This window comes from Gossypium hirsutum, chromosome A11 (assembly GCF_007990345.1).
Source record: "Gossypium hirsutum isolate 1008001.06 chromosome A11, Gossypium_hirsutum_v2.1, whole genome shotgun sequence".
In the NCBI taxonomy this organism is placed as follows: Eukaryota; Viridiplantae; Streptophyta; class Magnoliopsida; order Malvales; family Malvaceae; genus Gossypium; species Gossypium hirsutum.
The window spans coordinates 18609037-18634126 of NC_053434.1; the positions used below are offsets into that span (position 1 = coordinate 18609037).

The 25090-nt window shown below is 33.1% G+C and overlaps 1 long non-coding RNA gene across 1 annotated transcript; it reads right to left on the reverse strand.

Moving 5' to 3' along the window:
• Nucleotides 1-15911: 15911 nt before the first annotated feature.
• On the reverse strand, nt 15912-17053 carry LOC107923004 (uncharacterized). Its single transcript, XR_001691494.2, has 2 exons — nt 16505-17053; nt 15912-16235 (listed from the first exon to the last, which is right to left on the reverse strand). It is a non-coding gene; the product is annotated as an uncharacterized lncRNA (long non-coding RNA).
• Nucleotides 17054-25090: the final 8037 nt, after the last annotated feature.

Here is a 25090-nt window from a genome sequence, read left to right on the forward strand (position 1 = left end):
TAATTTACAAACAGCAGAGAGTGAAACAGGTAAAATTTTATATGATAATTGAGAAGGGATTGTATGAAACTGTGATTTCACGTCATTCTTATCATTTTTCAATAGGGGAATGACAAACTAAATTTTCTTCCTAATTAATTTTTATCATTTTTAGTTGGATTTAGATTTTTTAGGAAGAAAACACTGGAAATCAAGAAGAAAAATTTGATTTGTCATTCTCTTATTGAAAAGAAATAGGGATAACGTGGAATCACAGTGTCATACAATACTTTCTCATTATAATTATAAGCAAAGATTGGTGTTTAAAATAATAAAATATTAAAAATTTCAAGGCTTTATGGTTATGTAGATGTAGCTGATGATGGTTTTTGTAGTAAAGGCATGAGGGGATATGGTTCAAAAGTTAGCATTGGCAAATGACCAAAAGGAGATGGAACCCAATGCTTGTTTATATTGAATTTCATTTTAAACATTAATTCATTATCCGAAATTTAAATAATATAAATTTATTATGTATTAATTTATAAAAAAATTTATCCAAGTGGAATATAGTAAATATTAATAAATCAAATGTATGGTGATGAAGCCTAGTGGAGATGCATCCCGATTCCCAAGTCCCAATAGTATGGGGTAAGTAAGATTGACTGAAATTCAGAGTGAAACAAGGGGCAGAAGAAATTAGTGAGGTAGGGAAGCCCCATTCAGGATTTAAACCATGAAAAGAAAATACGCAAGAAAAAGAGCGCCTGACGGTTGAATTATGTGATTAGGTCTTTGTGTCAATGCTTCAATTCAAGACAAGTCAGTTCAACGCCGATATTCCGAAAAACAAAACAGCCACTATTTATTTTCTTCTCTTCTTTTATTTATTTATCAAGAGCTGTGTTTTTCTATCTCATTTTCTGACATCTGAAACCTTCTCCTCCCATCTCTATCGTCTCTAGTGCCTACTTTTTCCCTACAAGTTATTCACGCGCATGCACTTAGCTTCCCATTTGGAATTTATTATCATATTTTCATTACTCATAGATCTCAATGAAATGATTTTACATTGCAAACACACCTTTCTTCTAATACCCTTAACTCTTATCCATCACCAGAATAGAGTTATGGAGTATTACCGGACTTTATAGATCAAATAAATTAATAAATTAATCAAATTGTCTCTTTTATTAGTCTTCGAGGCCCAAAATATGTGTTAGAAACAAATTGAGACTAAACTGGCTACTCAAGAAATGTTTCCAAAAACATCAAAATTTTTCAAAGAAACATAAGACACACGCTCGTGCTTCCAGGCCGTGTGGCTCACACAGTCAAGAGACACATCCATATCTCAAGCCGTGTGGGTATTTGAAGTAGGCACACACGGCCGTGTCCCAGCCCGTGTCCATACCCGTGTAACTCTCTAACTTAGGTCACATGGCTGAGACACACGCCCATGTCTATGCCCATGTGAAAATACCTGAGCATTCTGTTTTGAAATTTTAAGGTTGCAGGGGACATACGGCCAAACCACACGCTCGTGTATTAGCCGTGTGGACTCAAAATGAACCTTGAACATCAAGTTTACCATTCCCTGCAATCTTAAACACTAAGCAACTCAAAAACTATTCGTTCAATCCATCCAAAACACGATCAATTACCTTTTAAACATGCCAAAACAACCAACCTAGTTACCTAACCAATGTACCATTATAGATACTTCAAAAACATTATCAAAATATTTCAAATAACATCTATCAAAACCAATTTAAAACCATGCCAGTATCAACCTAAATTTTGCCTATATTATGTTCATTCATGCATCAACCTAAACATGTCATATTATAGCCTCAATAACACATATATTCATATATATAATCAACCAATATCAACTTATAATATTAATTACAATCACTCCACAAAATGATAAGCTTTAAACAACCTAGGTACATGCCAACACAAAAAGAAGTATATATCACCACGTTTTGAGTTCGGGATCGTTGATGGATATTGATTTGGCAATCAGAATTAAGTACTTAACCTGTGCACGGAAAACAAAACCATTCGCTGAGTATAAACTCAATGGTATTTCTATAATCCGAATACTTTAACTAAAATTATATAACATACACATTTAATCATACATTAACAATAGTCATTCAATTGATCAATTTAATCATACTACAATCAATTCTCATCATTTGCTATCTAAATTAGATTTTCACAATATGTCACACAATCCATATGTATCAATTTCATTCCACATTCGGTATTTCCAAATACTTTTCATAATACCACTTCTTTCAATTACTCCTATTAACATGACTCGGACTCTAACAGATACGAGGATCCAACCAAAACACACCAGTTTGGCACCAAGTGCCTCATCGGATAATTCAAAGTAATAAGTTGACACCCACTGTCTCATCGGTTAAACCAAAGTAAATTGGTACCTAGTACCTCATCGAATTAATCCGAAGTAATAAATTGACACCCAGTGTCTTATCGACTCGAAGTCTATGTAATCCCTGAACTCTTCCAATCCTATGACATGCCATCTATATCCGACTCAGCTCAATACAATTAATACGGTTTCAATTCACAATTCAAATGCAACAATATCCAATATTCAAATTTCACATTATTCACATATTCAAATAATTTCAATTAAATATCAAAATGCTAAATACTCACCTCAATCACTTACCATAAACATTTAATCAAAATACAACAATTAATAATTAAATTCGGATTATAGAAATACAAACCGGAACTTTCAAGCTATTCCTCGTCAACTTTAACTTTTCCTTTCTTAGTTGAGATTTCCGATACAATGTTGGCTACGGAAATTAAAACAATTAAAATTCATCAATACAATACAATTCAATTTCACATTAAATATTTCAATTTTTTATTCAGCATTTGCCTAAATTCCAATTTAGTCCCTAAACAAAGACTATATTTATTTCTTAAAAACTAATTCTATATTTTCATTCAATTTCTACTTTAAACTAAATTCAACTCTATATTTCACTAAAATCCCTAAATTTTAAAATTTTCACAATTTAGTCCCTATTACTCAAAACTTATAATTTATTTTACAATTCAATCCCCTTTTTCATTTCTAACTTAAAATTCTAGCAATTTAATCCCAAATACTTAAATTATTCAACATGAACAACATCTAAAAATTCAATATTTTCTAAAATTTCAACATAGGTTAAGTAGTATTTAATACTAGGATTCTAAAAACATAAAAATTACAAGAAAATGGACTAAATTAACTAACCAATTGAGCTTGTAACCTTGAAATCCCTAATTCTCCTTCTTTTCTTTCTCTTTTTCTTTCTTTTTCTTTCGCTTTACTTATCTGTTTCTATTCTTTTGTTTCTTTTCTATTCTTTTTCTTTTATTTAAACATTATAATATAATATATATACTTAAATTTTAAGTTTTAATAATATTATAATATATATTTTACACGTGTTTTTAATGTTATGTCGCCTCAATTATGGCCATTGGCATCATTGCTCCTTTGGTCCCTTTAATTTTTCTTTAATCTATAATTCAACTTTCACTCTTATACCTAATTTCTCTCAATTCAAGCTAATTCACCTAACTAAAACCTAATTAATTACACAACTAATTAATATTTACGATCCATTTTACGAAAACGAAGACTCAAAAATACACTTTTCGATGCCTCTGACTATCATATCGTTATACTTCTATTTGATCCTACCCTAATCCTAATTTTCTTTACTGCATGAACTCTATTTTTGTACTTCGACTTCGGGGGTTTTTTTTCCCTTTACGTACAAATGATTTTGCATGCAGGTTTGTTCGACGTGGCAAGCTATTTTTCAATCTTGTCCACTCTAGTATCGTCTCACAAGCATCATATGGGGTCGTGCTGGCCACATGCACACGATGTGGCAAGATAAATACACATATCATCATCGGACGACTCAGAATTTTTGTGCTAAGAGATCAGTTCACGTTACCCTCTACTTCGATCCTTCCGACGTTAACTTACCGGATGGGCTGACGTGCCGTTGCCTCACCCTATCTGACATCCAACTAACTTGCGGCTTTGATGATAGTTCCATTTGCCTTTTCGAGCTTGCCACTCGCCATCATGTCAACATTTTCCTCCCCTAGCACCGTAACCGTTTCGATCGCTTCTCACGCGTTGTATCTGGCATTGTCATCACCCACCCCAGAATCATTTTCGATACCTTGGATGACAACATCCACCTGGCCATAATAGATGGGCAGCCCCTTGCTCGTCGAGCCCACATGGGCAACGTCCTGGATGACGGTGCATTGGTGGACTTCACCAGATGTTGGCGTTGGTGGGTTGGCCTTTATGCAAGCGTCCCTGGTCGTGCTTTCCACATTTGGGACGGTAATGCTGAAGAGCTAGTCTACCTGAATGCATCATTGACAGACCCAGAAGCCATGATGGGGTGGCATATGTTGACTGAGTTCACTGAAACCATAGGCTAAGTGAGGATGACAAGTCAGGAATCGGCTGTGGCATGTACGGATTTGAGTTACATGATTCTGGACTTGATAAAATAGGAGTTCACATTGTACGATCAACAGCATAGAAGAGGACTTAGAGTGACTTGCTTCGACACCAACAACGAGTCGTTTATCACTGTTGACAACCGTGGGCTGGCTATCGTCCGCTATGTTGGTACGTTAGAGGAGGTGTGTAGATTCCACACACGGCATAATAACGCCATTGGTTGCGCGAACTTAGGGTACGCGCTAATGTGCGGTGCGAGTGTGGTAAGGACGTGGGAGATAGAATAGGGGCAATACTTGTATAGTTTGAATGAGAACATAGGGGCTATAAACGCGATGGTGGCGGATGATAGGCACGTAGCAGCTACAAGTAGGGACACCACTATACACCTATGGGATTTTGGTGCATAGTAGCGTTTGGTGAAGCCAAGGGTAGTGATGTTGTTTAGGGCGAAGGGAACTAAGAGAGGAATGTAATCTAGCTTGGGGAAGTGACAGGCGTGTTTGGTTTCGGTACTTTTTTCTGGTTTTAAACATAATTAGTGGGGGAAAGTATTGGGTATTCACTTGCCTAGGGGATACTGCTTTAGTTGGTGTATTTGACCTAAATTAACAAAGAAATCAAAACATAACCCATTGGCTATTTTTTAGAAGAATGAAATGAGAGGAAGAATTTTATATTATATATTTTGTTATTTGATATATAATTTCATGTAGTTTTTTTTATTTAAGTTAAACGGATACATTGGATCCATAAACTAAATCTCCAAGATGAGATATATTTAAATTCAAATATAGCAACGAGTGCTAAAATAAAAAAGAAAATGTATATATATTTAAAAAAATTTAAATTATAGGGACTTATTTAGATAAATTCTTATAATAATTTTGTACATAAATAAACCCTAATTACAGGGACTTATCTAAATAAACCTTATAATTTGTATTTACATAAGCTCTTAAGCTATAATCACTTATTTCAATAATATTCGGTTAAAATAATATTAATAAAGTACAATTATTCTGAAGTTATAGATTTACATTGAAATTTTATCACCACTAGATTTGTGATAAACTTTAAAAAAGGTAATAAAATAATTATGTGCCTACCCAAGCCAACAATTGATTTCCATGTAAAAAAATGTCTAAGTAATTAAATATAAGGGCTTTTATGAGTATAGATTAAAGAAAAGGGACTTATTTATAAAAGCTTATTCAAATAAGTTATTATAGTTTGAGAGTTTTTTATTAATATATAAGACAAAAGAAAATGACTATTAGGTGTGTTTGGGTGAGAAATTTTATTTGTATAAGGTTTTACTTATTTGGGTAAATACATTAGAGATTTTCAAAGTTTGTAATTAATTTCTAGAGAAGATTTTAATTGCTCAATTTCCTTTTTTCAAATTCCATCTAAATAGGTGATTTTTTTTTAAATTCCTTATAATTTTATTTTATTTAATGCACATGGTCTCATTATAAGATAAAAAAAATTTAACTTCAAAAAATCATTTTTATTTAATTAAAATTATTTATAGAAATTTACGAATATAATGATATCCATATTGAATATTTTTTTTATATTATTTTTTTTATATACTTATTCTTATTTTATACTTATTTTTTAATTGGTAAAATTCCAATAACAATTTTTTGCTATTTTCAATTAGCTATGATTGATGAGAATGTCAGTACTGGAAAAGTTACTTTACGATGTTTGATATATACTTATAAGTATTGAATAATTTTTTTTTTATTTTCCTATGTTAAGATTTCAATGGATTGTGATTTTCTGAATTGTGATCGAGGAGAATGTCATTATTGTGAATGTTACTTTATAACGTTTGTAAGTATTGATTAAAATCTCATGTTTGGCACATTCAACACATTCCTGAGAATGAAATGATACTTTACAAAACTATCCTTATTAAATAAAAATAATATTAATATATTGTTAATATTATTTTAATATTTTTTGTTATTAATAAACATTTAATAATATTTTTCAATAATCTTTATTATTAACCAATATTTGAATTAATCCAGTATGATTTTCTCATGTTTTGATCTAATCCATTATTTGAATACATTTAAAAACAACAACTTGCTTATTAACTTTGTGAAGATATACAATTTGCAAATTTTTCCTCATTACATTATAGGTATAAATTCAAATATATTCATATAGTGCATATATGACTTGAAATTATCTTAATATTAATTTTTAAATTAGCAGCTTGATTTAGATGCATGACATTTTATTCAATAGCTAGCAGATTTTTCATTTTTAACTCCTGAATTTTCATGTAAGCTTTGTTAGGATGGCATGCCATGCGTCTTCTTTTATTAAAAAATTGGGCAATAAACTAGTTTAAAATTGAATTTGAGAGTAGGTGATGCCAATGTTATCATTGGAGCAATGGGATATCATCTATGAATAGACTTGTTTTTCACACAATGTATCTTTCATGAATACGTTTGACTAATAGTTGGACTAATGGAGGTATTAACTTGGGAAAAAAGTAGTTTAGGTATCAAGATGGAAAAATGATATAGTTTAGGTACAAATTTGTGTGTTAAGCCTTTTTCTTATATGCTAAGTTAACAAAGAATTTAAAAATTATGTCACACCTGGGAATGTTAGGTTTAAGTCGAAATCTTGATTTTGGTTATTAATTTGAAAAGCTTACAATTTGAGCGGGCTCTAGTGGGGAAAAAAGGGAATCGGTGGACATGTTGAGGAAAGGTTGGATTTCAAACTTTAGTTCGGTTAATTTTGAACTAGAATTTCTTTAGTGGAGGTATGATGATTAGGGATACCTACAGATTGTTGTGGAATTGGTTTTGGTGAAGGTAGTGCAAGAGGACTATATAAAGGGGGAAATTATTCTCCGGTATTACTTTTTATTTTTTTGTTCTTTCTTCATTTTCTTCTTTGGTTCGTTCTGGAAGAGAAAAAGATTAAGGTGCATCTGTTGAGAAATATATTGTAGTAAACATGTAATTATTTTCTATGTATTTAAACGATAAATAAATAAATAAAATTAATTTCATATTTCACTATTATGTCTTTTATTTTTCTGTCTTTCATATTTTACATGCATAGCAAAATTGTGAGCAAATATTATCTCATTAATTATCTAAGTTCAATCTGATTATAACTGGCACTGTAAGAACGTTTACATTGCGAGAAGGAAAACTTACTTTAGTAGATAATCTTGACGGATCTGTAATCCCGTAAAAGAATCAAAGTGAGCATTTGATTCGAATACTTGGAAGGACTATTATGTTGTCTACAATTCCAATTGGAGAGATGACTAGTCTTGGCTATCGAAGTAGTTGACTCCATAGGTAGAGACATAGATGTACTCATTAGAAGAATGATATATTGGACTGGACCCAAGATGAATTAATTCTGAATCCATTTGTAAATTAATTCACTTGTGACGTTCATGGTGTGATTTATCTAAATCCTGAGTTAGCCACTGACCATGCGTAAGTAACTCATGTTCTTTAATATAAGCGGAAGCTTTTGATATGTTGGGTACATCTTGTGTACGGTATGGTTTTACTAACAATAATGGAATTCATAACCTGATTAAAAAGCTAACGATATCCTCTCATTGGCATTGTGTGGATTGATAAATATGGAACGTGACCATGGGTTACTTATTCTCGAACGAGTAGTTTATCATAGTCGTTTGTTGATAGTGATCATATTACTCATTGAAAAGACATAATGGTGACAATGAGATAAAATAAGATTGTATTGAGTGAACGAATTTAACTTAAAGGAATCAAGGATATCATATGAGAGTAACACACACATAACGATGTCATTAGACAAAACAATTGGTTGAATCTCTTTTGTAAATAGTATATAATAAGGAATTTTCAATCATGGTACTTCTTATAAACTTACTCCATGATTAAGTAAATCGCGAATTATCGGAATAATCATTCTGGATATAATTGCAATTACTCGAGCTTAATTCTATATATTTGGTTGGTCCCTCCGCTAGCTCAACAAAAACTTGATCAAACTACATTTGAATTAGAAGAAAATTTTATGACTTTGTAAATAATTTAATTAAGTCGATTTATTTGATGTGGAATTAAATTAGGCAGTCATGAGAACTGTTCAACTAAAAAATTTGATTCAAGAATTTTCTTGAAAAATTCATTTGAAAAATCTAAGTGATTTTTTGGAAAATTAATTTTGATCAAGTAAAATTAAATTAATCAAGTTAATTAAAATAAATATGATGTTTTGAAAATTAATTTTCAAGTTAGACAATTGGTCCAATGGATAATTAAACTTGAAAATTAGACCTTATATCAAAAATTGGGCCCGAGAATCCAAAATCAAGACTGAGACAAAAAAAACTGATTGAATCAGGCCTGGTATGTGAAACTGGATCGACAGTCCAATTGGTGGTAGGATCGGACCATTCGAGTCGTCACTAGCCCTGACCGAATAGGCAACAGTCGAACCGACTCGATGTGTTGTGAGGGTATCACACCTGCAATGGCACCGTCGAACACGATGGGTGGTCCTTCGACAATTAAGCAGTGAAGGAATCACACTCCTATTGGGACTCTACTGGATAATTTGATTTCAAATTAACTATTTCAAAAATAATATTATTTTAATAAATTTAATTTAATTACTATCTTAATAGTATATTATTAATTTAATATTAAAGTGATTATCTTAAAATTAATTTTAATTTAATAATTATCTTGATGAGTATTATATTAATTTAATATTAAAGTGGTTAAGTTGAATCAAAGTTAAACTCTCTAAAGTCTTCCTATATAAAGAGAGCCTTGGATCATTATTTTTCACACACTTGAATTCAAGAGAAAGTTGTAGAGAGAAAATTCTCTAAAGAAATTATTTTAATATTAAAAATTCCTTATATAAAAAGTATCGTTATATTTTTAATGGGTATTGATACTTTTTGTTAGTTTTTGAAAGATCATAGAATGCAAAAATGGTATCGATAAAATTTAGTATCAATATAAATCAACAGGTATCGATACAATTTTAAAAGATCAATACTTATTGTTTTTGTTTAACTTTTTTTTTCAAGTCAAAGTGTAGTTTTGGTATCGATAATAAATGATGCATCGATAGAAATTATGGTAATATTGATACATATTGGAAAATATTGATGCTTTTTGTAGAGGGTAGTTTTTTAATTTTTTTAAGATAGTTTCAATAAATTTTAAGACTTTAACATTTTTTTTGAACTTAGTTCAAAATATTCTAAGTGTTCAAAACATTTTCTACTATGTTTAGAAGTCTTGAAATAATTTTTATGCTTTGAACGTTATTAATTCTTTGTACTAAAAACAAATTTTACATTTAAAAACATTTTTATTTGTTATATCAAAATAATTTATCAAATAAAGCTAATTTAATAGATGAGATTGAATGTTACCTTATCAACAAAAGGAGTTGTAGCTCGTGGAACAACAATAGTTTTTCTACAAAACTTAGATGAAGTTTCTTCAATCCTCGATAAATCTTTAGCATGGTCACCATGATTTGCAACATCATGTTTCACACAAGCATCAGTCAAATGTCGGTCTTCATTACTCATATGTGCTCGATCCTTCGTTACCTAAATCTGCCTATACTATGATCTTCTTATTCATTCATTGTTCTAACAAGTTTTGCAGCAGAATTGAACTTTTTTCAATCTCACATCATTCTATAACAGTTGGGTTTGATATGTCCAGCTTTCTCACAACAATAGCATATAGTCTTTCTAATATTTTTATTCATAACCTCATGACAAAAAGAAGAATTCACATCTTTAACTTTAACAAAAATTTGGAGGAGCGATAAGTTCCTTACTTTTATTAATATAACCAAGTCTTCTTAGGTTTGGTTCAATTCTCCCTGAAGCCAAAATTTCATCAAGCTTCTCAATTTGGCCTCCAAACTTCTTCAAGATAGCATTTCTATAATCTAACTCGCTTTTGGTTTCTTTTAAAGCATTACCCTTTTCTTGGACCACAATTTCAAGCTTTTCTTTTTCTCCTTTAAGGAGAATAATTTCTTCCTTCAAGGAACATATGGCTATAAGCATCCTCTAAAGATTTAAAAGGAACATCATCATTATCCGAATCTTCTTCAAAATCTGTTGGAACATGGTTTGAAGCAGTAGTAGTAAAAGCAACATAGTTGCTCACATCTTCATCTACATCGAAACTTTCTTCATCATTCCAAGTGACTGTGAGGGACTTCTCATTCTTCTTAGTATTAATATGTTTTGATTGTTAATGACCAAGTCCTTTGCATTCATAACATTGAACATCCTTCTTCCTTGTCTCATTGATATCTACTTTGGTTCCCTTCCTAGAAAACCTCTTCATGCTTTTTGTGAGCAAGGCTAATTGCTTTATGGTCTCATCAATTTCCTCCACCATCTGTTCCACTGTCGGGACAGCCTTTTGAGCATTGAATGCTACGTTCTTTGTAAACTCATTTTGCCAATTTTACTTACTTTATATTCAGCTCAAAGGTTTAGAGTGAGCCTATTAACTTGTACATCTTGAGAGCTGTAATATTTTTGGCCTCCTCCATTGCTGTGACTTTAATGGCGAATCGTTTTGGTAAAGACATCAACACTTTGAGTACCAATTTATCATCAGAAAAATGTTCATTGAAACAGAAAGCCACATTAGGAATCTTACATAATCTTGCATAAAACTCAAAGATAGTTTCACTCTCAAACATTCTCAAATTTTCAAACCTAGCTGTTAAAATCTAAAGTTTTGACATGCGTACGATATCATTTCCTTCATTTTGGTTTTTTAGGATTGTCCATGCCTCCTTAGCATATGCACATACATAACTGACTTTAAGTTGGTCTAGGTCAACTCCATTGAAAATGGAATTTAAGGCTTGTGAATTTTCATGAAAAGTCATTCTTTCTACATCAATGTATTTGCTTCTTTCTTTAGGGCGTGTGGTGCCATCAAGGGTTGAGTCCACCAATTTCCAATAGCTTCCCAATTTGCTTCGTTGACAAACATAATGGAATCTCTTATTGAGTAATCGAACTACCTTTCTTCATGGATTTCATGGTTGCAGATCGGACAAAGGATCACCTTCAAATAACTTTTGAAGTCTGCTCTATAACAAATTGAAAAATAATTAATCTGTATATATGATAAATCAACTTTGCTTAACGTTAGTTATAATGACAGTTAGAATGAAAACAAGTAGAGTAAAAAATAAGAGCAGAAAAGAATTGACACAATCGATCTTTGTTAACACAATTTAGACACAATGATCCTACATCTGCGAAGCCTCGTCCAATGAATGATTTTATATAATAATCTTCTGAATCACATATTAACTTAAGTCCAATATACCCTTACACAAAGAAGTAACTGCAGCCCCAATACCGACCAAATTGTCACAAATCAATCACTCAAATACCTCACAATACAATCAATAAGCTCTCTATAATGACCCAAAATTTAAGGGCATCGAAAAAGTGTGTTATCGGGCCTTCATTTTAGTAAAGCGGATTCGTAAATATTTATTTAAAATATTTATGAAGTTAGTTGTGTGTTTAATTAAGCTTTGGTTAGGTGAATTAGCTAGAATTAAGAATAATTAGGAAAAGGGACTAAATTAAAATAGGTGTGAAAGCTTAATTAAAGATTAAAGAAAATAAAAAGGACTAAATAGGAATTATGCCCATTACTAATTTTGAGGCGGCATAAGCATAAAAATCTAAGATTTTTATGTGTTAAAATATATTATTAAATTATTATTATTATTAAATAAAATAAATAGAGACAAATGTATGGTAATGAAACCATAAATGTGTAATAATAATAAATATATGTACACTTGTAATATAATTATATATTTATAATATAAGTAAAAGATATTTATATTATTATAATATATTATTATTAAATTAATAAACAAAGGAATTAAAATAAAATAAATGAAATAAATGAATAAAAAGAAATAAAGAACAGAATTGGGGGACGAAAACAAAGAAGAAAAGAAGGAAAGAAAGGGAAAGAAAGGAAAAAAGGAAATTAGGGATTTTAAAGTTTGAAGTTTAATTAGTAAGTCAGTTTAAGTCCTTTTCTTGTAATTTTTGAGTTTTTATGATCCTAGAACAAAATACTACTATGTATATGTTGAAATTTTGGAAGTATTAGATTTTTAGATACTAATTTTGTTGAGTAAAAGTGTGAATTAGAGATTGAATTAATAGAATTTCTAATTAGAATTGGGAGAAGGATTAAATTGTAGAATAGGCTATAAATTTTTGTGTAATAGGGACTAAATTGCAAGAAATTCGAAATTAGGTATTTATGATGAAAATTAGAGTTAAGTTTAAGTTTGGTGGAAAATTGAATATAAATAAGGTATGAATTGAGATGGAAAAATAGATGATTTTGGTTAAGGATTAAATTGGAATTAAGGTAGAAGTTAAATAGGAAATTCAAGTATTCGATATGAACAATTGTTGTATTAATAATTGTAAATTATTTTAATTTTCATAGCTAACATCAAACTGGAGACATCGGCTCAGAAGGAAAAGAAAAAGATTGCCGGAGAGTAACTCAGGATAAATTCTGGTTTGTATTACTATAATTCAAATTTATTTATTATTAATTATGAATAGTGATTAATATGCATGGTAAGAGAAATTAAGGTAAGTATTGATATTGAATTGAATGAAAATGTATTGAATTGTGAAAATGTGTGAATATATGGATTGAATATTGATTGAAAGGTGGAAAATGATTGAATTGAAAATGTGAGAAATATGAAAATGGAATTAAGTTGAATTATGAGTTTATGTGATTATTTGAATTGAAATGTGTATTGATTGAAAATTTAAGAGTGATTTGGAAACCCTATTAATTGTATCAGGCTGAGTTGGATATAGTTTGCATGCCAAAGGATTGGAAGTGTTCAGAGATACTTCAACTTCTAGTCGATAAGACACTGGGTGTCACTATATTACTTCGGATAGATTCGATGAGGTACTGGGTACAAACTTACTTCGGCTTGGCCGATGAGACACTGAGTGCCAATTATTTGCTTCGAACTATCCGATAAGGCACTAGGTGCCGTATTGGAGTGTTTGGTTGGATCTATATATCCGCCAAAGTCCAAGTCTTGTTAATAGGGGTAACGAATGAAATGGTAAAATTGAATAAAAGTAAATGATCTTGATTGAGAAATGAAATAAGAAATTAAAATTGAGAAATGAGAATGAATGAATGAACCAAAGGTTTAGGGAATGATTGATGAACCAATGAAATGAGATTATGAAAAATCATAGTATGAATCATTGTTCATGAATAGACAATAGTGTATTGATGAATGAAATGAGTAAAGAAAAGCTATTTAGAATGGCTATGGTTGTTATGTAATGAATAAGTATATTTTGTTGATTTGTAAATTTTAATAAGCATCATTTGTATGTTATATCATGTAATTTGAATTATAGTAATACCACTGAGTATATCTATACTCAGCGTACGGTTGTTTTCCATGCGTAGATTAGTTAAAGTCAAATGTTCCGGTCCAGTATCCAAAGCCAATCTCGATCTCAGAAAACTTTGGTGATGTATATTTCTTTTGGTAAAAGTGACATGTACCTAGGTTATGTATGAGTCATTTTTGAATTGGTAGTAAATGATGTGTTTGAATGGTTATGTGAAATGATAAGACTATGAAATGGTACTTTTGATATAAAGTTTAAAAATGGAAATTAATGAAATTAACTAAATTAATTTGAATATTATATGTAAAATTCTTATAATTCAAGTGTAATTGTATATAAAATTGTATTGGTTGTTATATTGGTTTGAATTGGGTACATTTTAAGTTTGCAGGGTTGGCAAGATGATTAAAAAGGGGTTATATTAAGTTCGCACAACCTGGTCCACACGGGTGTGTGAGCCCTGTATTTGAGAAAAATTTTGGAATTTCACGAAAAATTTCTTGAGCACTCGAATTGGTCCCGAATCACTTCTAACACGTATTTTGGGCCTCGAGGGTCCTTAAAAGGGACATTATGAATGTTTTACAATATGTATGTTATTTATTTGTATAATGTTCGTAATATATCTGAAAGGTCCGATAATGCTCAGTAACCCTGTTTCAATAATAATCTAGGGTTAGGGGGTGTTACACTCTCTCAAATATACCTAAAAAAGTCCCACAAAATAATGATAAGAACAAAACAAAGTTGCTGACAAAGACACTTTAAAAACTACTCTTGATGTGTGGCATAAAACAACTTATTTATAGATCTCTTCAAGTGATCAATCTATAGTTTTTTTTATAAGCTTTAAACTTTTATTCCATTAATTATCCTAAATATTTATCACATAAAAGTCTTCGTAAATCAGTCTTCCAACTGCTCCAAAATTCTTTTGAATAAATATGATATTTATCTCTAAAAATAACACTTTGATAATAAAACTTTCGTGCTTATCCAATCATCTCAAGCAATTTATTTAGGAGTCTGAGCACCTTAGTGAACCCATGTATCTAGTTTTGTCAAATATGTTAAATTTAAATGGACTGAGCTCAACACAAACGAAAATTATTGAAGGCCCAAGAAAAGAAACAATTTCGACATAACAAAACATAAAACGAGCAGCAACTTTCTCAATAATATAAAATTTAAAATGCAAACTATATAATTTTAATAATTATAATAATAGGAGAATAATATATTTCCCATTGAATTAACGTGAAATTTCCGGGGGAAAAAAAAGAAAACTGATCTTGAAATCATGAATACAGAAGGTTTGGTTATGGTTGAATTTGTGTAAGCATTCATTCAATGTATATTTTGGTTTAAAATATTTGCTTTTGAAATTTTTAATGCATATTTTTCATTATTATTAGTAGGGTTAGAGAAAAAATAATGTTAAATTGGAGATATTTAGATGACCTATAAAATATATGTTTAGAAATTGTGATTATTTGAAATCGAATCGAATTTTTTATTTATTTCATATATATTTAATTTTATTTTTCTATGATATAAAAATAGATATTTTATATTTAAAATAGTAAAAGTGATTTAAAAATTCTTAAAATTTTATTTTTTTAAAAATATTTATGAAAAAACCTTAAATTTTTATAAAATAATATTTAAGAATTATAAAAAAATTATTTTATCAAAATAATTTTTAAAAATTAACATAAAAAAATTGAAAATCAAATCGAGCTAAAACCAACTTATAATCAACTATTAAAAAATTTAAAAAGCTGGACGGAACCAAACTGATATCTCACCTAATTATTTGGTCATTACGTACTAGCAACTTATAGGATATTTTTTTCAGTATCCTTTCCCAATAATTACGTTGCTAACCTAAAGTCAAAGAATGCAAATTCTTACTTTGCAAATATATACATATAATGTAAGACCCAATTTTAGCCTGGGCCCATGCACATACAAAAACCAAAGAATAAAACAAAATATTAAATGTCTATTTACAAATAATAAACCCAAAAAGAAAACCAAGCACAATTACATTAAAATAGCCTGGTGACAGAAGGCTCAAATTCAGAAACCCTCGGTTCCTTTCTTCCCCTTGCGCCGAAGCCCCCCACGTTCAACGCCCCACGCACGTCAATACGCCCACACACGACCACTAGCTCGCGCGTCCATGACCCACGATCATGCACTCTCCCACGATACCTGCAATTTGAACAAAGAAATAGGCAGAAACGGTTTTTGTATTCGGCTATAAAGTTTTTGAATTTCGATTGTAAAAGGGTTGGGTTTTTTTTTATCTTTTTTGGGAGAGAATATAGATTCAAAATCAAAAGCAAGCAGAGATCTATAATAACAACATTTGTTAAAGGTGATTCTTTTAGTTTTTTTCTTTTTTCGGTTTTTCTATTTTTCTTACTTTATTTTTTTCTTTTGTGTGTAAAAAACGATATAAGAGAAAGAGGGAAACTCACCGGAGTTACATCGCACTCGCATCACAAGAAGGCCCTGCTCCGGTCGTCGTAATCAATCACGGAGGCAGTTGAAGGCTTGGTGTTGGCCTTGTTTGCGGCTGGAAGAAAGAGGAAAGTGGAGGAGAAGAAAGAGTTTTGGGTTTTTTTAAAAAGAAATCAAAGTTAAAATGTTTCTTTTAGCAAAAGAATGACTTTAAAACAAGCTTTACTTTTAATAATACAATAAAGGTTCTTGACTTTAAAACATGTTGACCCAATTGCTAGGCTGGGTCCGCGCATTTTACTTTAAATGGGTAATTTGCGCGGCCAGTCCTTCCCTTTTGCTCTAGTGTTCGATTGGGCCCTTTCTATGCTTTCTTTAATTCTTTTAAATTGTCCCAAAAATTTGTGCGCGTGTTCATCTTAGTCCGTGCTGAAACGTTTCGTTTTAGGGTTTGGTTAATTTTCAGTTTTAGTCCCCAAACGTTGGAGCGCGTTTTACTTTGGCCCAAAATTCTGTTTAAATGGTTTGCTTTGTTCATAAATTGTCCCTTTAATTTTGTTTTTCTTCCAGTTAAGTTTTTTATTCATTTTTTCTATAAAATAAGAATATATTATTTTAACATATAGTTTTGTTTAACAAAATTGATATATATATATTTGTATATATTATTTTAACAAAATAAGAATATACTGTTTTTTTCATGTGCATATTTATTTGTTTTTTCTTCCAAAATGCTTTCATATATTATTTTGTATTTATATACTTATATTAATTTTTCTTTATTTTATGTATATACGTAACTTATATTAAGTTTTTTTTTACTCTATGTGTACATTATTGACTTCCTTTTATTTTATGTAAATATTTCCTTTTATTTTATTTTTTCTGTATATATTATTGATTTTATATTATTCTATGCATATTTATTTTCTTCTAAGGACCCTATTTTAAATGGTATATTTTATTTATTTTCATATACTAGTACCTTTGTTTTTTTTATGTATAAATTTTCATTTCAAGTACTATTTATTTAGATTGACAAATACTATACTATGTATTACTTACTCTTTTATATATACATTATGTGTCTTGAAATCTCATTTATATATTATTATCTCATACATTATTTTTATTTTTATTATTTTTTGACCTATTCCGAATTGTCATATATGTTACCTTAAGATTTTTATACATTTGTTTGATTGCATACTAATGATTCCAAATTGCATTTCTTCTATATTATCTATATATTATTTGTTTTAAAACTTGCCACATACTTTTATCTCATGTACAAAACTAAGCTTGTATACATGTTATTGCATCATGATCTTTAAGTTCCAACTCTTTGCCCAACATCAATCGTTTTTACCCTAAAGTGAACCAAATAAATATACTTTGAGCCGGTATTATAATTGTTTATTTGAAAAACTTTCAAAACAAAGGTGATATTTGATGTTTTGGGGAATTCAAGAAATCGTGCCCTAACGTTTTGGGTTTCGATCTTTCCGTTTGTCCAAATAAACAAATATCCCTTTGAAATTTCATCTGTGTTATCTAAATTTTAGAACAATGCAATGTTCTATATTTAGAAATTCGAGAAATCGTGCCCAATCGTGTTGGATTTTATTTTTTTCGTTTGGCCAAATAACGGGATACCCTTTTAGATTTCATTGCGTGTTTTGGAAATTATAAGGTGATCTCAATTTTTGGAGGCTTAAAATATCATGTCCTAACGTGCTGGATGTGGTATTTTATTTCTTTAAACGAGTGAATCTCAAAACCCAATTCGAGTTGTTCATTTTTTTAAGAGGGAATCGTATTTTAATGGTTTTCTTCAAATTTTCAATGATAGGATAGTAAACAGTCAATTGGTACCAATTTTGGGTGTCACGAGGGTGCTAACCCTTCCTCGTACGTAACCGACTCTCGCACCCTTTTTCTCGATTTTCATAGACCTAAAATTATCGTTTTAATAAATCAAATGTTTTATTAAAATTATCAATCTCTAGGTGATCCGATTACACCTCAAAAAAGATCGGTGGCGACTCCAAAATTCATTTTTAAAGTCGATCCCCATTTTTTTCAAAATTTAAAAATGGTTTCGACATAAGAGAGTCAAGCCGTAAAATTGATTATTTTCTGTCCTTTTGCTGAAAATTTAAAATTTGGTTTTTGACATACGATCCTTTTAATTGGTGTTATGGTTTTCATCATCTTATTCATGTTTTTATGTTGGAGTTTTTTAGGTCCCCTCGCATTGCATTGCATGACCATCATGGTCACACCTTTTAAGTAGGAGTGAGAAACTATGCCTTCGTGAGGTTTTCACCTCCGCATGGGCTAGTGGACTGCTTCCGGGGTACATCCATACCTATATCTTCTTGAGGTTTTCACCTCTGCGTGACCATAGGGAAATGTATTCCCCTGAACCGAACTCGATCCACATGAGCCTATAATAGGTGAGGGTTGAGGAATCTGCTGGTTCAGGAACCATTTTCTTAGAACCGGGCCACATATAGTGAACTCTAGGAGCCTGCCCTAGGTAGAGCTATGTGGAACCCTAGCAATTACCCAATTAGGTGTTTGATTATTTTCTATTTGCTTTGATTTTATATTTTTCGATACTAACTTGGTGTGTTTTGTTGTGGTTATGTTTGCATGTCATTTCATATTAAAGAGGTATTGATTTCTGTTCAATTCCTAAATTAGAAAGCTTGTTATGGAGAGCGAATTCCTTGATAAAGTAGAGGATAATACGGCTGTCCGTATGTGGTTAGAGAAGATGCAACTTGAGAAAGAGGATAGCCTAGCTGAGGGGTATACATCGGGGTTGTTGGACTTCACTCGCATCAATGTGACCCAAAACGAGTTCCAGGAATTGAGGGATATATGGGCTCGTTGGGATGATGAGATTAAGCAGTTGTTCTATCAAAGTTATGGCGACTTGCCCTACTTGCTCGATATCAAGAGGAACAAGTACTTGTTTCGGGCTATGCTCAGTTTTAGAACCCGGTGTATAGTTGTTTCACCTTCGGGAATGTGGACTTGGTGCCTACTGTGGAGTATACAGCTTTGCTTCATTGTCCAAAGGTTCAAGTCAACAAAATTTATTCCAAGGCTGTTAATGCCCCGACTTTTGTAAAGAAGTTAATGAGTATCACCGGGATGAGTGAACAATGGGTTACAGCCCGAATTCAGCAAAAGGGTGATGGTAAGTGCATTCCTTGGGTGAGTTTGAGGGAACTGATCGTAGCACATCCAGATACAAAGAGGAAAGTTGACGTTTTCGCCTTGAGCATCTATGGTTTGGTAATTTTCCCAAAAGCTTTAAGGCATATAGATGAAACAGTTGCCGACTTTTTTGATCGACTTAACAAACGGGTCACACCAATACCGGTAATTTTGGCCGAGACATTCAAATCTTTAAATGCATGTCGGAGGGCAGGTGAAGGTAGATTTATAGGGTGTGCACAGTTGTTTCTGGCTTGGTTCCACAGCCATTTTTGGAAGGTGGATAAGGTTTCTTATAGGGTTTTCTCCAAGAGTTACTCCTCGTTAAAGGAAATAACAACCATGTCCAGGAGAGATGACATATCATAAGAAAATTGGATCGTGCTCCTCCGAAATATTCAGGAAGAGGATGTTGAGTGGAGAGCTCATTGGTTTGTTCCTGATGATTTCCTCTATCGATGTGGGAGTTTTGATTGGGTACCTCTACCTAGAATTTGGAGAGCTGTTGGATATGCCCATTTGCTCGTTTTAAGACAATACAAGTCAAGGCAGTTTATATCGATGACACATAGACTAACCCAGAGTGAGTTCTCGTATAGGGAGAACAATTATAAGAAGAAGGTTCGAGAAATTTCTGATGCTTGGAAACAGATACGCCGGATGAAGAGATTGGCTGTAAGGTCAATGACAACCCCTGAATACAAAGGGTGGTTGAGTAAAAAGGTCAACGATAATGTCCCTAGGCTGAATTTGGAGAGTATTCAATCGATAGCGGAATACTTGCAAGTAATCCCCTCTGAGTTAGAAATCATAAAACAGGACTTCGAAAAGAGAAATTCAGAGTTAGGGAAAAAGATAGAACAATTAGAGGAGGAAAAGATGCATTTGAGGTTAGATGTCGACGTTCAAAAACTCGAGGCTGAAAAGTTGCAGAAAGGGAAAAGGAAGGTTGAGGAAGACCTGGACAGTTTGAAAACTGATTACAAGAAGCTATGTATGTCGATGAGAACTACTGGATTGGGAAAGACGTCAGAGCAGTGGCGACAAGAAGTTCAAGGGGAAAAAGCTAGAGCTGATCAGTGGGAGAAGAGGTTTCATGATGCTCGAGCACGTAAAAATGCCTTGAAAAAGAGCTTGGTTGAAGGCCAAGATGAGAGGGAGATGTTAGTAGCTCGGGTAGCGGAACTAGAGAAGGCACTACATCAACACTGTGGTTGTAACTCCGACATTGAATTAAGAGCCAGCTTGAGCAGGATCAATGATTTAAAAAGGAAGGTAGAAGAATTCGAGTCTGCATTACAGAACTGTGAACTTCGAATCAAATTTCTTGAGTCGAATAAAGAGTAGTGGAAGAAACAGCTCCGTCAATCGCAAGACCAGGTCAGGGATAGAGATCATATCATAGGTGAAGCCATGGCTCAGATTCAAGAAATGGCTGATCATTTACATACCTTAGCGGCTCAAGCTGATGTGCTGAGCGTAAAGTATGAGTTAGAGTAAAATCAGGGTCGTGAGCAAGCTCGCCTTCTTACGAAAGTTAAAACTTTAGGCATTAGGGCAAAGTCGTATATATGACCTGTTTTATGTAAAGGATTTTGCTTTTTAATAAAGTTTTTTTAAATGGAATTGAATCAGAATCGATGTCTTTTTAGTTTTGTATTCATTTCATGCATTTGCATTTTATCGCATCATGTGCTTTAAATTTCACAAAAGAATCCTAATTAATTCGAAATCGCGTTATAGTTACCCTAGGACATCAATACTACACACTAAAAAAGACTAAAGCTGTGGATCAAAGGTTGGAAAAATTAGAGCAAATGCAAAAAGAAATGCAAGAACGGATGCAAGCACAAATACAAGAGCAATTAGCTAAGATCCAGCAAGATATGAAGAATCAAATACTGGAATCTCAGAAGAGTATGATGAGCCAATTGACTCAGCTACTAGTTGGAAGGCCGAAAAAAGGGAAGAGTCCTGTTACCAATAATGAGGACGATAGCGAGATCCTTGCTTACCCTCCGAGTTTCACCCCAACAAATACCCCAGTACCTCCGCAAAGAGTGTCTGTCTGTATTAAACCTCAATATCAAGCTAGTACTTCGGCACCAATAAATGTCCTGACAGGCTCGTGTTCTAACCCTGAAGACAATCGGGCAAATCTTGTAGTCCCTGACTTTGATGAAGTAGCGGAAGTAGGAAAGGTAAGAGCGGAACTTCCAAAGTAATTGGAAGACCGATAAAAATGGTTGGAAGAGAAATTCAAAGCGTTGGAAAGCACTGATTATCATTGCGGAATGGATGTTAATAAGTTGAGCCTAGTCCCAGATTTGGTACTCCCTCCGAAGTTCAAAATGCCAGAATTTGAAAAGTACAACGGAACCAGTTGCCCTGAGGCTCATGTCACGATGTTTTGTCGGAGGATTACTGGTCATGTCAATAATGATCAGTTATTGATTTACTGTTTCCAGACAGTTTGGCTGGGGCTGCAGCCAAGTGGTACAATCAATTAAGTCGTACCCAATTCAAATCATGGAAAGACTTAGCACAGGCCTTCATGAAGCAATATGGCCATATGACCGACATAGCGCCTGATAGAATCACATTACAGAACATGGAGAAAAAGTCGAATAAAAGTTTCAGGCAATACACTCAGAGATGGAGAGAAGTTGCTACACAAGTCCAACCACCATTGTTGAAGAAAGAAACAACCATGCCTTTTATTAATACCCTGAAAGCACCTTTTATTAATCACATGCTGGGAAGCGCAACTAAGAGTTCTGCGGACATAGTTATGTCTGGTAAAATGATAGAGAATGTGATAAGGTGCGGAAGGATAGGGGCTGGAGAAAGCACCAGGAGGTCGGCCCCGAAAAAGAGAGAAAATGAAGTCAGCAATGTGAGCATTGGTTATACAAAACCAATCACGGTAAATTAACCGAAAACGGTAGCCACGGGCCAGCAAGCATCGACAAGGCAAGAACCCAATAGAAAGCAGAACACGGAGAAGCGTCAATTTACTCCTATTCCCATAACGTATCGAGAGCTGTAGAAAAGCTTATTCGATGCACATATTGTATCCCCGTTTTACTTAAAATTGTTGCAACCCCCATACCCCAAGTGGTATGATACAAGTGCCCAATGTGAATAACATGCAGGAATCGCAGGACACTCGATAGAGAACTGCACCTCGTTCAAAAAGGGTAGTCGAAAGGCTCATCAATATCGATGTTGTGAAATTTGATGATGCACCTGGTGTAGGAAATCTGTTACCCTATCATACTGATAATGGGGTAAACGCGATAGTGGAGAATATGGGGAAGAGAATTAAGTTGGATGTGGCAAAAGTGAAAACCCCGATGAGAGAGGTTTTGAAGAAGATGGTGGAGAAAGGTTTAATCATGCTAGACTTTGGGAACCAATCTCAAGAAGCAGGGAACTATTGTGAGTTTCACAGAGAAGAGGACCATAAGATTGAAGAAGGGATGAATTCATAGCCCTGGTACAGGGTCTAATAGACAATAAAGAGCTGGAGTTCTTTGAGTTTGCTAAGGAGAAGGATGTATGCACCTCGGAAGAAGGGCCAACAGAGAAGGTCTGTGAGGTCAATCACCCAGTGGTGATCATTTCACGACCGAGAATCAATGAAGCTTGAGCAAGAATTGCGCCAAGAGTTGTGATTCATAAACCCGTAACTTTTCTTTACAAGGATAGCAAAAGGGTGCCTTAGAATTGTAACTGTAATGTGACATCATTAGGAGAGGGGAGTCTAGTCAGCGCACCAACTGAGCCTGTAACAGGGAAATCCTTGATGTTTGAACAGGGGGAAGAGAAGACAAAACCACTAGTTAATGAACTGGTAACGGACAATGAAGCTAAAGAATTTTTGAAGTTCCTAAAATACAGTGAGTATAGTGTTGTGGAATAGTTACACAAGTAGCCAGCACGCACATCAGTACTAGCTTTGCTCCAAAATTCAGAGGTACACCGTAATGCGTTGATAAAGATGTTGAACGAAACCTATGTCGCTGAAGACATCTCGGTGAACAAGCTAGACCGTCTTGTCAGCAACATAAGCGACCATAACTTTATCTCCTTTAGTGATGATGAAATACCACCAGGGGGCATGGGATCCACCAAGGCTTTACACATCACTACTCGCTACAAAGGGTATACATTATCGGGGGTATTAATTGATAATGGATCAGCGTTGAACGTTTTGCCCTTGTCCACATTGAATAGGTTGCCAATAGACAGCTCTCATATGAAGACATGGCAGAATATAGTGAGGGTATTTGATGGCACTGAGAGGAAAGTGATGGGAAGGATTGAGGTACCTCTGCTGATCGGACCAAACACATACGAGGTAGATTTCCTTGTGATAGACATTACGCCTTCTTATAATTGCTTGTTGGGAGGCCTTGGATTCATTCGGTGAGGGTAGTACCGTCATCGTTACACCAAAAGCTAAAGTTGGTGACAGAGGATAGGTTGATAACGATAAATGTGGATGTGGATATTATTGCATCCGTTACTAGTAGTGTACCGTATATAGAAAATGATGATGAAGCAATTGAGTATTCCTTTCGGTCATTGGAATTTGTCAATGCGACTTTCATCATTGAAGGAGGAAGGATCCCTAGGGTAAAAATATCCGAGGCCATGAGGATAGGCTTGCAACTTACAGCTGGAAAAGGGGCGTTGCTTGGTAGAGGACTTGGGAAATATCTACATGGATGGGTTGAAGTGCCAATTTTGGCTGACAACCAGGATCGCTTTGGCTTATGGTATAGGCTAGATGCAAAGCAGAAAAGAAAGGAGATGGAAAGGAGACAGGAGAGACGAAAAGCACGATTGAGTGGGGCAGAGGTCAAGTGGGAATCAATGACTTTTCCCCATATATCCTATACATTTGTGTCAGGTGGAATTATTTATCCTGAATTGAAAATGACAAAAATAGGAACGGCTGAAGTCATGATGGAAAATTTGAGTATCAATGTCATATCTGAAGAGAAAGTGATGAAACGCAACCTAGCAAGCATTCGCCCTTATGAGCCTGGAAGTGTTCTGAACAACTGGGCTGTAAAAGAAATTCCTATAGTTTTTTGAGCTAATACAAAGTAATGTTCAAAACACACTTGTTGTTTAAAGCCTAAAAGCAATAAGAATCTTTTGTGAAATAGGTTTATGTTCTTTTATCTTAAGCAAATTTTATTTTCTTGCATTTCATTTATAATCATACCATACAAATAAAGCTATACTTAGATTCATTTGTTTGTTGGATATTCTTTCGTGCCCATTAGTAACGCTGTTACGAACCCAGAGTTCCTTTTTGAGCGAGACATGTGTCTGAAGGGATCTCAGGATTTTGAAGA